This window comes from Pelodiscus sinensis, chromosome 2 (genome assembly GCF_049634645.1).
Source record: "Pelodiscus sinensis isolate JC-2024 chromosome 2, ASM4963464v1, whole genome shotgun sequence".
Taxonomy (NCBI): Eukaryota; Metazoa; Chordata; order Testudines; family Trionychidae; genus Pelodiscus; species Pelodiscus sinensis.
Window position 1 is genome coordinate 188,809,186 of NC_134712.1, and position 15,395 is coordinate 188,824,580.

At 44.3% G+C, this 15,395-nt stretch overlaps 1 protein-coding gene across 15 annotated transcripts in view; it reads left to right on the top strand.

Annotated features, from left to right (window-relative positions):
• Window positions 1-15,395, top strand: part of THRB (thyroid hormone receptor beta) — a 287,386-nt gene that overhangs the window by 12,072 nt on the left and 259,919 nt on the right. For 2 of the 15 annotated variants that reach the window (XM_075922040.1, XM_075922039.1), the window contains exon 1: window positions 7,762-10,150. The exons of 6 other annotated variants lie outside the window; for them this stretch is intronic. The gene's annotated coding sequence lies outside the window, so the exon portion shown is untranslated. Of the gene's footprint in view, window positions 1-7,761; window positions 10,151-10,190; window positions 10,497-15,395 lie in introns of those variants that run through there. 7 more of the 15 variants (XM_075922037.1, XM_075922036.1, XM_075922046.1 and 4 more) reach the window with 6 other exon arrangements.

Here is a 15,395-nt window from a genome sequence, read left to right on the forward strand (position 1 = left end):
GGCAAGAGGTTTCAGTATCCACCACCACTGCGGCTACAGTTCTGGGAACCTCACAATGTCTGAGAGCTCTGGGGTTACCCAGGGGATAAAACAATAACCTGCTCAGTTGAGTTGACATTCAATACAGAATGGATGGGCAGCTCCTTCGACATCTCCACTCAAGGTACGTCTAGACTGCAGAGTTTTCTGGGATACCAAAGCTCTGTCGAATCCAAGGAATGTGTCTGCTTTTCCAAAAAAAAACTTCGGAAAAGCAGACATGTTTTTTTTCGGCATCCCTGTAAACCTCATTCTACGAGGAAGAAGGGATGTTCTGAAAGAGGCCTTTTTTTCCAACACTTGGCCCCGTGTAGATGGGTCAAATGTTGGAAAAGCCTCTTTTGGAAGAAAAACTGAAAAAGATACGCAAATTGTGGTTCGCAATTTGCGTATCTTTTTCTGGCTTTTCTTTATAGTCTAGACACAGCCCCAGAGTCCAAAGTCTTCAGGGCATCATCCATTATTGATCGGGGCATCAGTATGCTGATGACTGTTTTTCCCTCACGTACACTCAGAATGACTTTTAGTCCATACTAGATTTCCTCACACAAGCTTACTGAAGACTAGAACTCGCACTCAATATTGAGAAGACTAAAGTGCTCTGTCAGCTTACTTCAAGCCTTGCACATGACCCCTACAAATCACCACTGAGGATCAGACTTTAGAGATAAATAAGCCCTTTTGCTACCTCAGTAGCCAACTTTTCTCAAAATGAAAAATTGACAGTGAGATCCAATACAGGATCCAATGCACAAGTGCTTCCTTTGGAAAGTTGCTTCAGTATGTTTTCATGGACCATGACCTATGGCAGGATACCAAGATCCAGGTCTACAAGACCAATGTTGTTCTTAAACTAATTTGTGGATGCAAAACCTGGGCAACTTATCGAAAGCACCTCAAGAGTCTGGGGAGGTACCACCAATGATGCCACTGGAAGATCCTTTGGCTCCAGCAAGAATGCTGGCATTAATGTAGTGATGTTGCTACTTGACACAATGTCAACAGCATTGAAACAATGATCCTCATGCACCAAGTATGCTGGGCTGGACATTGTGTGCAGATGCCAGACTCTTGCCTCTCAAAACAAGTCATCTACCCTCAGCTCCACCATGGGATCTCTGACCTTGCGGCTACGTCTACACTGGCCCCAAATTCCAGAAAAGGGATGCAAAGCAGGTAAGTCAGCATAGGGAAATCCGCGGGGGATTTAAATATCCCCCGCGGATTTAAATAAACATGTCTGCCGCTTTTTTTCTGGCTTGGGGAAAAGCCGGAAAAAAGCGTCTAGACTGGCGCGATCCTCCGCAATAAAGCCCTTTTCCGGAGGATCTCTTATTCCTACCTGAAGGAATTTGGGGCCAATGTAGACGTAGCCTGGGTGTCAGAAGGAATGCTACAGAGGCACATTGAAAGAAAATCACCTGGGATCTTTCTATATTCCTTTCCCCCTCTTCAAATGTGATATTCATTTAGATAGAGCAGGTTGATACAGAGTCATATGAGCTGCCCCACCTCTCCAACAATACATCTACCCACTTAGAGCCTTCAGAATGCTTCCAGCTTACGGATAAGGGACTGAAAATGGAACCTAGTGTTAACTTCCAGGAAAGTTCTGTCAGGTCTCCAAAATCAAATTTCTTCCTACATAAGTTTTTTGGTCCCCATGCTCCCTCACTGCGGCAAGATTATAACTGCAACTGGCCTACAAAGCAGTAATCTTCCAGTTGACACCAAAGTGGTTTGGGAGAAGGGTTCTGTATTCAGTCAGTAAAAGTACAGGTTTCATCTGCTCAATCTGCCTTTTCAGTGATCTTGATTTGCTCTTGCTCGGTTTTTTCTTGAAAGGGGTGTAATGTTCTTTGTTTTTTTTAATACTTACTATGAAAAGGGGTAGCAGGTCTAAAGCCCTTGATGTTGTCCAGTTGGTCACCCAGATTTGTGGATTTCTCTTGAGACTAGTTCAATTCCTTTTCTGCATAATTGGCAAACTTTCATGAATAATATCTAGTCTCTTGTGTACTTTGATCCAGCCTCCCGGAGAGGTGAATCTGTACTCACACTGGGTAGAGTCCTTGTTGGATGATTTTATACAATTTCAGCTGCTTCAAAATATTTGTGAGCTCTCTCACTATTGGGTCAGATCTATGGAGAGCGACTCTTTGGAGAGATTGTGCCCATTTCTTTCACTTAATGAATTCTATACGCTTAAATTGACTCATTCCTGTTACACAGTGCTGTAAGATCAGATTCAGGATTGTGGTCCTTGAGAGAAGATCCATAAGTCAAAAGACCTTTCAGAAATGCATGACTGGTAGCTGTCTAATTTAACAATAATGATTTCATAGCACTATTCAGAAACAGGATGGGTGTTTGATGGACATATCTTTTTCCAGTAAAACTGGTGCAACTGCCCAAGAATGTGTGCAAATTATTACTAAAAGTGAAATGTTGCCTCTGTTTGTACAGACATACTATCAAGACAAAGTCTGTCTAACTCATCTCTCTCTATATATAAAAAAGTTTTTCCTATGGGACAACAGAGTGATGTCCTGCATCACTGTGTCCTTCAGCCCTCCCTACGCCCTCAGTCCCATGTCCACCACCCTCCCGCATGCTTGGGAGAGGGGGAGGGAAAGCAGGAGCCACGTTGCCTCCAGCTGGGCCTGCTGAGCTGCAGTTTCAGCCCGGCCCAACCCCCCAGCAGTCAAGGGGAGAGAGAGCCAGGTCTGGCCATGCCTTGGCCCAGTTCAACCCCCCTAGTGGCCGGTGGAGAGAGCCAGGCCTGGCGAGGCGGGGAGGGGAAAAAGGGTAGGGCTGGGACTGGCATGGCCTTGGTCCTGCCCACCAGCTGGGGGCAGGGGTCAGAGCCGGGCTGGCCAGGGATGCCACATCTTGGCTTGGCCCTCCACAGAGGCCAGGGAGAGACCTGGGCCTGGTGACGCTGGGGGAGGGGGGGGGGGAAGAGGGTAGGACCGATGTAGGGCTGGTGTGGCCTTGGGCCCCGTCCCACGGCTGCCAGGAGGAGAGAGCCGAGGCTGTTGAGGTCAGGGGGAGGGGCAAGTGGGAAGAGCTGGGGATGGCACAGCCTTGGCCTGGCCCAACCCCCTGCTAGCCACAGGGAGAGAGCCAGGGCTGGTGTGGCCAGGCATCGACCGGGCCCAGCCCAGCTCAGCCCAACCCCTGTGGTGGCTGGGAGAAGAGAGCTGGGGCTGGCCAAGGTTTCTTCGCCTTAGCCTGGCCCTTCCTGGCAGCTGGAGGGAGAGCTGGAGCTGTCTACCCCCACAGAGAGGGGGGTTGGTGAGCGTAGCATGCAGGGGGCACGGCCCCCTAATTACTTTATAATGACAATTTGAAAACCACAACTTTAATTTGATCAATAATGTAATGTTTCTTCTCCCTTTATCTTCCCTTTTACTTATTGGTTTTTGTTGTTTTTTGTTCTTTTAGTTCTAAGGACCTCACACTACCTATTTGTCATGTGCATCCTTGCATAACTTGAAAAATCTCCTGATGTGCATATATGCATGCAAGATGAAAATCTGATTTTTGTTTAAATGTGGGGTGATCTGTAGTGTGCATTCGAGGTTAAACTGGACTTTTAGGTTTGTTTCTTTCTCTCTTGGTTTCTTTCTTATTATTTAACTTTCATTCATTTCTCTCCCTCTCACTTACAAACACCTTGTTTCCCCTGAAATTGCTGACGATAGAATAGAACTGAATCTCTGCAAAAATAAAATCATAATATCACATAAAATTATTTTTAGATTGTCCAGTCCTCTGAAGTAAAATGCATAACAATGTATAGAATGATGGGAATTGAAGATATCACTTAGGGCTAGTATTGTAGAATATAATAGAAGTTTTGCCTAAATAAGAGTGATAGATATTGTCCTCCAGATAATACCATTATGTTTTCAAAGTGTTAGCCATGATAATTTTATTACACATCTTTTAGGATGAGATTGGCCACAACTTTCATTACAAATAAATAGACCTTTATTTAGGCTAAACGATACATGCTAAACTTGCCCAGGTTAGCATTCATTGCTTGATAGCTGCATTGATCTACTGACTGGCATATCTACTGCGTGTTGCCTAATGAGTGTTTATCCAATGGCAAGACTTTAACCTGTAGATATCATTAGATTTAAGACTTTCTCCCCTTCAGAAAATGTTCACTAAGAGATCAGATCACATGACCTGGCTACTTACTTGGATCAAATTTTATTGGCATGTATTACAAACAGTCGAGTAAAAACCAAAGTACATGGGGTGGGTAATATCTGTAAGGAAGATGAAAATCCATTTATGTCAAACTCTATTAGAGGCAGATTTGGCAGGAAACTCCTAGTAAGAAATTATTTTCTGATCCTAGTCATGACTGAGAGTCCAGAATAAGCGAGACAAAGAGCAGCGGAGGGTGGAAGGTGAGGACATTGCCAATGGACAAACCTACCATAAAGAAACTAGATATGGGAGCTACACAAGCAGAATAAGTAAAAAACAAACCCCAGGTGTTCCCTTTAGATTGTGAGGGCAGGAAGAAAGCTTTTATACCCAAAGGAACCTTATGTCATCCAAGGAAAAACCTAGTTCAGTGGAGCTGCATGATCTGCGATTTTCTACTGGTTTGTCGCAGAATCAGATTAAGATATGTACACTCTGGGGCCAGTTCTTTGAGTTCTTAGGGCAAGAATTTTTTTGTTTCTTTGTTTTGAAAACTTCATTCTTAACTCACCCTAACTCATGTCTTTAGCTAAACCTTAAATAAAGAGATAAATTATTAATGATATCATTTTGCATTTTTGTATTTAATTTTGTTTGATTTACTAATATGGCCAGATGCTCCATCAGGGAATTAGATCACGGTGTGGAACAGGCCACCCACATACCTGAGAGAACTTGTTTCAATACAGAAATACCCCCTCCCTGAACACATACCCCTAGCTGTCATCTGCTGTCCCCACAGTGGAACCCACAGAAGATACTATGAAACAATTCTTACAACTCATACTTGTTGGGAACCCGATCCTGAAAAAAATCTTTTCTGATCTCCAAACTCCTCAGAAAGAAGTCCTCTAAAGATAAGGATACACTAGCTCATAGCAGCACCAGACTCTGAGGCCAGGTCTACACTAGACCCAGAAGCTCAGCTTAAGGTACACAATGTAGAATACGTAGCTGGAGTTTGCTTACCTTAAACTGAGCATGACATCGTCTCTACAGTTGGAGGTCGACGGGAGCAAACGCTATTGTTGGCTTCCCTTACTCGTCACAAGAGCAGGAACACCAGCCACTGGCGGGGGCGGGGAGTGCCCTCTAAGTTCAATTTAGCAAGTCTTAACTACACTCAATAAATCAACCTCCAGAAGATCGATTGCGGCAGTATCGATCTTCTGCAGAGTGAAGACAAGGCCTGACAGAACTGTATGCAAAACCTGCAGATATATCTCCACTGCTATAATGATCAACACCCTCACCACAAACCTTTCAAGGTCCCTGGGTCCTACATATGAATATTACAAGGTGTGGTGTACCTCACTAAGGCTACATCTACATTGCTCTTTCTTGCGCAAGAACATATGCAAATGAGGCATGGCGATGAATATCGCCATGCCTCATTTGCATACTTAATGAGCCACCATTTTTGTGCAAGTGGCTTTTGCAAAAAAAGGAGCAGTCTATACTGCTCCTTCTTGTGCAAAAATCTGCTCTTGCGCAAGAGCCGTTCTGCTGCTTACTTTCAGGCAGAATGGCTCTTGTGCAAGAGGGGGGTTTTGCACAAGAAGGAGCAGTATAAACTGCTCCTTCTTTTGCAAAAGCTCCTTGTGCAAAATAGCGACTCATTACGTATGCAAATGAGGTGTGGTGATATTCATCAATGTGCCTCATTTGCATATGTTCTTGCGCAAGAAAGCACAATGTAGACATGGCCCATGTGTACTAAATACTTAATCACAATTACATGGGAGAAACCAGACAATTACTGAATTCTCAAATTAACTCTCACAAGGAAATGATATGGTCAGATATAGAGTGATTTCTTTGTGAAAAGTGTTCACCCGCTAGTGATATGAGGGTTTTAGCTTTTATCAAGTCCTCACTCTTAAAGGTAACCTGCACAACACTTTCAAAAGATGAGCCTGGGAGCTTAAATTCATAATTTTGCTAAACACTAAAAATCATGGAATGAATAGACACTGAATGTATGTCTTATTACAACAGTCTATACATTCTCTAACCTAGTGGTTCCCAAGCGCCGGACTGTGAACTGGTGGCAGGCCACAAACAGTTAGCTGCTGGACTGTGGCAGCTGGTAGAGCTGAAGGCAGCTGTGCACAGCAGCTTTTGGGGCTGGGACTAGGGTACAACCCAACCCCCTGAGCTGCGGCACAAAGCCAGCTTCAGCTCCAGCAACCGCCACGTAGTGAGCGGCTGTGGGAGCTGAAGCCTGCTGTTTGCAGCAGCTCTGGGGGCCAGGGTTGGGGTACACCCCAACCTCCCTGAGCCGCCACACAGTAGCCGGCTTCAGCTCCGGCAGTTTCCACATGGTGGGTGGCTGCCCCTGCTGAAGCTGGCTGTTCACGGAGGCCCCCTGGCAAACCAGTAAAATTTTATCTGCATATGTAAATATGCAAATAAAATGTTACCAGTCCGCCAATGGGTTTGCCATTCCGTGGTATAAGAAAGTTTGGGAACCACTGGTGTAACCCACAAACATCCCACAACCCAGCTGCCTTTCTTCTCCTTCTCCGCCTGTGATGAGAGGTGATATTCGGACCCCTTCACCTTGAATGGGCCCTTGAAAAATGTCTCAGAAGGTCTGTAACTTTAAAAACAATGAATAATCCTGTGGCATCATAGGGACTAACACAAATATATATGGTATGTGCTTTGTGCACTTGGAAAATGTGTTAACTACTTATGATAAACAATCTATTCCATTTTGTATTTAGCTGTGACACTCTTTTCTAGACCTGAAGAAGAGCTTTGTGTGAGCTGGGAATGCCTCTCTCACCAACATAAGTTGGTCCAGTAAAAGATATTACCTCATCCATCTTTTCTATCTAAAAAAACTGATGTTGCTGTTGGATAGATAGAATGAACATTGATTGGTTACTGTCCAATTACCAGCGTTCACTATGGCCGGTTCATCACACATCTATCTTGCTGGCTGCTGTAGAATTTAAATATTCAGGAGTTTTTCAAAGCATCACCCACATACACATGGTATGAGAGTTCTTTTCTTGGTTGATTTCATTTTATTTGTACATGACTCATTCCTGGCAAAATGAGACATCCTTGTGAGTCTGTAAATTTCTGTTTGGATTCAATGATTTGCATTAAATGATTTATAATTGCAAGTAGAGTTTAACATTCCTATAGTTTCTTCAGGGAAAACAACCAATCTTACTTTTAAAAATAGTTGTTTCTTTCATACCTATTACTTTAGATGTCACCTTACTGACTAAAGTGGGTTTTTATTTAGAAGATGCTAGACCCATTTTCACTCTGACCTTCCTCTCCTCCCTCTTTAGTATATAAGGAATCAGTATTGGTACAGTATTGTCATTTTCTCTACAGCAATTCCTTCTGTGCACAACTGAAAGCCACTGTCCTGCATCTTCAAACAACCTTATTTGTTGTTACCAAGCAAACATTAGCCCACACAAACTGGGCAGAGGAACTGCGTGCTAAAACCTGCAATAAAGTTTTCTTGGGACATTTCCTCGTGTTCTGACAGAATACCCAGGTGTTTTTTAGCTTCCGGTCAAAGAAATTCAGCGCTCTATTTATAGCCCCGTTTATTATATATAAAAAACAACTAGACGCAAAGGACTTGTCAGCATAAATTCATTGTCCTTTGGGCTCAATACAGTTATAATAGCCTGATGAAATAAACGTTGCTGGAATAAAGCGTTTGTAGATAAGTTTGCAGAACTAGCAGCTTTGTGACTGTTCTCATGAATAACGTGCCTATTCTCCAGTGCAGGGCTAGCGCTAGACTAGCTACACAATTTGAAGATAAGTTAGCCTGGTTTGGGGTCTTGCAGTACTACGGCATGACTGGGCGCCACGGTGACTTTCCTAGGTCATAGGCCCTCCAGCTGTCTCCTTGTCCCATACTCAAACTTCCTCATCAGCTGGCCAGCAGGGGCCACTGATACAACAATTAGAATCCTCTTCCCTTATATCCTTCATCGTGCACCTGTAGGAGGTGCAGCGACTTCAGGCTGCCTTAAAGCAAAGGTTCATCGTTCAGACTCAGACGGGGACACACTGCCTCCCCGCCAAGAGGTGCCACGAGATGGCAAAGTTGCTAAGCAGTTGATTGCACTTGTGAACATGTTTTACCTTTCTGAAACACAGGTCGGAAATTCATTGTAACAGTCCAGAAAAATCCCGCAGTATGTGAAATAGCGCTTAGATTATATGTTTGTACTAAAGAAAATCGGACGGGGCTAATCTCTACTGTTCCATGCATGACGTGTCTTTCGGGGGGAGGGGGAGGCAGTTACAAATAATAATCGCAATTTTATTGCTGTCTATCTGTAGCCGCTGAGTGTTCAGGAATGTATATTCTCCTCCGGTGCAGCTCTGGCAGTATTATGTAGCGGATTGCTGAGGAGCTGGCAGATCTATGCAAAGTTATTTAGTTATGATTTCATCGGTACGATTTCTTTTTATTCGTCCCTTAACACCAGGATAGGAGTCTTAATTAGTATCTCCAGCTCGATCTCTGTTCAGTTGTGAGACATTAAAAAAGTAAAATGCCAGACCTGATGTTTCTTTAAGCCTCAGATACATTTAAAAAAATATTTAAGATCCCATCAAAACATTTTGTGTACACCTTTTCTCCTTGAAACATTTCTGATAATCACAATTTTAGCTCTATCTGGGGAATTCTGACAGTGCTTAAATTGCTATAATTGCTTTATTTTTTCTCTTATTATTTTAAAACTTTATTAGGGTATTTTTAAAAGAAACTCGAATATCCCTTATACAGCATGGTGACAGGGTAATACAAGAATTGACTAAATAGAGTCTCATAATACATACAGCTGCTTGCGAGGTAAGTATTAATTAGTCCCATAAAGATGCCGTAACCAGGGCCGGATGCTTCTCTGGGGTAACATTTGAATAACTGATTTTCAGGGGGAGCAGGATCTGCGGCGGAGAGATGAGCCGTGAACGTTGTTCTGCCCTTTCAATCTAGCCCCCTGCAGGGAGGCGAGGGGCTCCCTGGTGTAGATCAGGTAGTTGGTTATTTCCCTGTCCGCTGGAAAGGAGGAAGCTGGAGCCCAGCCCGAGAGTTGTGGGGGAGCTAGGGCCGCGCAGAGCTCGCATAGCCACAAGTGGTCTGCAACGTGCCGTGGGAGGCGCGGGCGGAGATAGGTGAGGCTCAGGCGCTTGGCCGTGGGACCCCGGGCGTACCTGGCCTGTCCGCTCTGCTTTCCCCCGCTGCGTATGCCCAGCTCCCAGCGGCGGGGTGGGAATTGCAAACGCAAAGTCTCCCCGCCGGGAGGGAGAGCGGAGCCATGCACGGGGCTGCGCGTTACATAATCCGGTGGCGCTTTGTTTGGGGCTTTATAGCTTCGCAGCGAGAACGAGAGGCCGGGTGCTGAGACGTGCAGCCCCCTCCGGCAGGTCAGGAAAGGGAGCGGCTCGGCTCGGCTCTGCCCGCCCGCCCTCGGGGTGCTGGGGCGTGGGCGGCCGTGGCGCGGGGGATCCTCGCAGGCTCCCGCCGTTCTGGCTTGGCCGCACTTCGCGGTCCCTTTCCGTCGCCTGGCTTCCCCGCTCTAGCGCCGCAGGGCTGGGGCAGGCTCAGCGCCGCTGCCCTCCTGTGTGCGCCGCCTGGCCACTCGCCTTTCCCTTCCTTTCCACGCTGCTGCTGTATCTGCGGCTCCCGGTGGGGGCGCGGGGGGAATCCAGGTCACAGGCAGACACAGCCACCGGCTGGAGGAGTGACTGACTCAGGAGTTAGGCACCAGGCGGAGCAGGAGGGTGAGGGTGTGTGTGTGTGTTGGGCGGGGGGGTACGACTTCAACCACACTTACACGTTTTAAAAGCTAACGAGTGAAATAGCTGAAGAGGAAACCCTCATCTCTGGGTAAGTGATTTCCTGGCGCGCTCACTCCTCCGCGGGGAAAAATACAAATACATGTTAACTGGGGACGTTGACTTTACCTAGTGCTTGGCCGAGGGCACAGCTGTAGACAGATGTTAGTCTGGCTAAACGTTTGTATTAAGAGTATTTTTAGAACCTGAGTCAATTAAGTCTTATTAAATTACAACCACCTCCCAAGTGTTACTGTCAGGTTTAAAGACGAGGAGGTCCTTGCATGGGATTTTTGAGATCATATTTCTCAAGTAAATTTTTTGTTGTTGTGGAGGTAAGTTTTCATCACCTCCCACGACTATGTTTAGCCTTGATCAGTGGGAAAGACAGCAGCCGTGTGAGTTGGTCTCTTATACAGTTATTTTTTTTCAAGCCTTGTGATGAAATAATCATGGTATGGTTGGGTTGCTTTTAATATTTAAAGAGAGTGATGGCTCTGCACAGCCTTTGCCGAGTTGTTGACAAAATCATTGTAAAATGTCTTTGGCATCATTGCCGGTGCGATGCTGGTACAGAGTGGAAGTTTCCATGATGAGCAAGTTATGTGACAGGGGATTCTAAAGATGTTTGTAGCAGCTCGTCTAGGAAACATACTAAATGATCAGGCAGGGACCCGGTGGTGCATTATTGTGAGTGGGAGAAACTCATTTAATTGTAGCATCTACATTATGAATATACGTTATAGCCACATTTGGCAATTCATACTAATCAAAGTGTGTTGGGGACAACTCGGAGAGAAAGAGAGCCAGTGTGTGTCTGGCATACATCAGGGTCAGTTGTTGATGATGAACAGGAGTGTTTCCTCAGCTACATGTAAAAAACCTTTTAGTTTTGCTCCAGCTGGGGAGAAAAGGAAGAAAAAGAAAGAACACTGAAACGAGTGTTTAAAAAAAAATCTCAAACGTTTACTATGTTTTGTTTCTACTAAACAGGATTTGATTTTTTGCTTTATTTGGAAGGAAATAAGGGGATAAAGCTCTTTGCTGTGGAAAAGGACTCCCGGAGCCAGAATCTTGTTTGTTATTGGCAGGGTGTGGCTAGTGAGGGTGGTTTTTCTAGAAGTGGGGATTTCTAAAGGTCAGCCCCGCTTCAGGTTTTGAATGACTGCATTTGGTATTTCTCCATACTTTTTATATATATATATTAATAAACAGAAAAGAAGTTTGGATATAAAAGCAATACACGGGATTGACTAAATAGGCTGAAGCTGTGAAAAGGCTCTTATGAAAGGCTAATGGCATCTTTGTGGAGATCATATACCTCAGTGCTGCATCTAGGTCTCTGGAAGCTCTAGTTCCGGCACCCAAGCAGTGTGGTTTCTCCTGGAAGGAAAGGAAAAGGCATATAAACAGATGGGAATGTTATTTTTTTTTCATCCTGGTCCATGCTGGGTTGGTAGAGAATTAACTGTCTCCCTGACCCTTTCCCTATCTGTATCCCAGGACCCATGGAACTCCTCTTGGAATCTGGAGGAAGGCAGGAAATGTTGCTGGAGAGGTATCTGAGCCACCTATCGTTTTGCACAGCAACATGGGGCAATCTGTGCAGTGGCCTTTGTGCATTCAAATGTAGATGATATAATTTGGTTCTAAATTTGGAGAAATTCAATTTGTGTGCTCTGCTATCAGAAAAAGTGTTTAAGGACCCACCAAAATATGTTTATAGATTTCCATAATTTTTTTCCCTCTGCCTTCTTTCCTAGTTTGCAAGTGACCACATACCCAAGTCTCTTCCGCATGGGTTCCAAGCCCACAAACAGATGTGCTAGTGTAAACATTTAGCACCACGTCAATAGAACTCTTCATAGATAGAAATATAGTCCATTATTTCTGTTTACTGACTTACCACTTTAGACTGTGTATCCTCTTTCAGCTAAGGACTTTTACTTCTGTACTAAGTATGTCAGCCCTACAGCATTTGTTACACATTCAGAGCAGTAGACTGTATAGTAACTAAGTATAAGAAAAATGTTTGGTATCTTTTCAAGACTGTTATTCTACAAATTGCATGTTGCCCAAGGGGATATTTTGAATAATAATTATTGAGGTTTGTATAAACTCTTATCTAACGTGCTAGCTTCCATTGCTCATCAGGACTTCTTTACTTTAAGCACTTTTATGACTGGGCAATAAAAATTGCATACAAAAATTGAAGGAAAGAGTCAGTTCTCTTGTTATATCCCTTCCTATGTTTTGTTATACTCGCAAAATGCATCTGACACACTGAATCTTGTCAAATTCCTATCATAAGAAAAGATGAGTCCTTTTAAAATTATAAGTGAATCTGATTGTGAGCATTCTAATTATAAAGACCTATCCAGTTTTACTTTGTTTGCCCACTGTAGAGTATTAGGAAATAAGACTATTCTGCAAAGGGATAAGTTAGCTTGGTTTTAATACAGTGGTGTGGGTGAAATTGCAAGCAAGACATCATGTATATTTTCAGGTAACAGTGAATGCATAGTTAATCGCAGAGCTTTAATCAATTTCACACACAAAATAACATCACAGTTATGTTATCAGTAGTTTCTATGGATGAAAGTAGCCTGTTTCTGGATCATAAAATTGTCCTGTGTCCTCAGGCGAATCTAAACCAATAAATTAGGTTTTTGTTTTGCATTGGGAGGAGTAGAGGAATCAATTATCCTAAGAGTCAAGCTATGTAAAAGGTAACTAGAAAACAAATGTGAATGTGTAGTCCAAATCCAAGCTTCTATTTGTTTCATGAATAAAGAGTAAGAGCCCTTGTAGACTCAAGTTGCATAGATGAAATACCTTTTATCCATGATTTTTAACAAATGTGATTGATTCTGAAAGGTTTTTAACCATCAATCTTCATGACTTGTTTAGCGTAAGTGACCTTTCATTGCAGCCCAGATTTCTTTGTAGAAATGAATAGTGCTACAAATGAATTGTGATAGACAGATTGCATTATAGAGCACTTGGCCATGTACAATAATAATACCATTTGACCCTGTAATATGCTTCCTCATGAACTTGGTACTATTCAAAAAGGAGTAATTGAGGGAAGGGGAAAATGTGTGAACTTGCTTCCAGCTTAGATTTTAAAACTGGATCACCAGGGTGAACTATAAGGCAAGCCCAAAGTTGTAGGTATTTTAAAAAAGGTTTCCACAGGACACAAGTGTTTCTGTAGTCAAGAGCAGCATCTTACAACACAATTTCAAACTCCCCCCATCTTCCTTCTTAACACTTCATAGATTCCAAGGCCAGGAGGAATATCTGTGATCAACTAATATAATGCAGGCCACAGAACTTCCCCCAAATTATTCTTAGAGAATCTTTTTTTTTTTTTATAACAATCTTATTTAAAAATGGTCACCAATGGAGAATCCATCACAACCCTTGGCAAATTGTTCCTATGGTTTCTGGTGCTCACTTTTAAGCAGGGGTAGCAGGTTAGTGGAAACTTTGGTGGTACCCAGAGCATGCACCTCTCTCCCACCCAAACTCACTCCCCAAACTCCCTCCCAGAGCCTTAGGTGGGGGAGGAGAATGAGAGGGTCTGTGATGCAGGCTCTGGGATGATGTTTGGGTGTTGCGGACAGGCTCAGGTTGGGGAGGGGGATTGGTGTGTAGGAGGCAGTGCAGGTGCTGTGAGGGAGTTTGGGTGCAGAAGGGGTAAGGGCTGAGCACTGTGGACTGATTTTTTTTTTTAAAGGAGTGGGTGAGGGGTCAGGCTCTGGGAGGGAATGTGGGAAGGAGTTGGGTGCAGGCTCTGGGCTGGGGCAGGATTTGGCATGCAGGAGGGAGTGGGGTGTGTGCAGAATCTGGGAGGAATTTGGGGGTGGAGGGTGTGGCACTTAACCTGGTGTCTCCTCTGGCAGAAGCTCCTAGGTGGGGGTGGGGTCTCAGCATGCTGATGACTGCAAGCACCCCTCCTGCAACTTCCCATTTGCAAGGGTGTTTGGGGTGGTGGCATTGTGTGGAGACACCCATAAGGACATGCCAACAGCCACATGGAGTGAGTGGGTAGGAAGCTGCTGCTGTACTGTTAATGACAGCAGTGGGTACACTAGAGATGTTTTATGTAGCCTGGGGATGGTAGGTAGGCCAGGGGATGGACTGGGGGAGGTGTGTGGAGGTAGTAAGTGGGGCTGAGGGAAGAGACTCTGTTCTGAACTTTGCTGGAACAGGACCCTCAGGCCAGGAATATTCCTGAAGCCCGGGCACCAAGGGCCCATGTAACTCGCTGTCCCTGTGTATGCCTTCTTTCCTGTTTGAATTTGTCTCTTTAACTTCCAGTCATTGGACTGACGCACACCTTTCTTGTCTAGATTGAAAAGCCCCATGTAGATACATATAGTCTGTAATCAAGTCAATCCTTAATCTTCCTTTTGTTAAGATTGTGGGGGTTTGAGTCTTTCATTATAAGGCATGGTTTCTAATCTTTTAATCATTTTGTTGACTCTTCTCTGGTCCCTGTCCAACTTATCAACATTCCTCTTGAATTGTGCCAAATACAAAGGTAAAATAACCTCACTTCCTTGGTAGTTTCCTGTTCTTGCATCCCAGGATCACATTAGGTCTTTTGGCACAGCATCTTACTGGGAACTCATGTACACCTGATTCTCTATCAGATATACTCAGTCTTTCTTTGGAGTCACTATTTCATGCGATAGAGTCCCCCATCTGGTTAGCATTGTTGCTAGATGTATACATTTAAACTAGGGCTGGTCTATGCTACAAGCTTAATATTCAACATCAGGTTGAATTTCTAATGTGTGACTACACTGCCGTGTCACTCCCTTGATCTAAAGGGCTTTTAAAATCGATTGCTGTAGCTCACCTGACTGAGCCTAAGGCAAAATCTAGAATTCAGGGCAGTGTAAATACTGTATCTTCTAATTCGGAGTTACTGGCCTCCTGATGGTGACCTCAGAATGCTCCATTGTGAATGCTCTGAGAAGCACCTTGAACTTCACTGCTCTTCAGCCAGGTGAGCTGGAAAAACCCTCAGCACTTGTGAATGTTTGTTTCCCATTGGAGCAGCATGGAGAGCTCACTGGCACAGCTGAACATGCATGCCCAGAGTGTCAAACACCACCAGCATGGAGGCTTCTGGAGACAGTGGATCTGATAGCTGTGTGGAGGAAAGAGTCTGTGGAGGCAGAGTTCTGAACCAGCAAAATGCTAATATCTATGTCAGAATTCACACAAGACATGGGGAGGGGGAGTAAGAGGGAGTAAGGGCTACACTGAGGACACACCGTAAT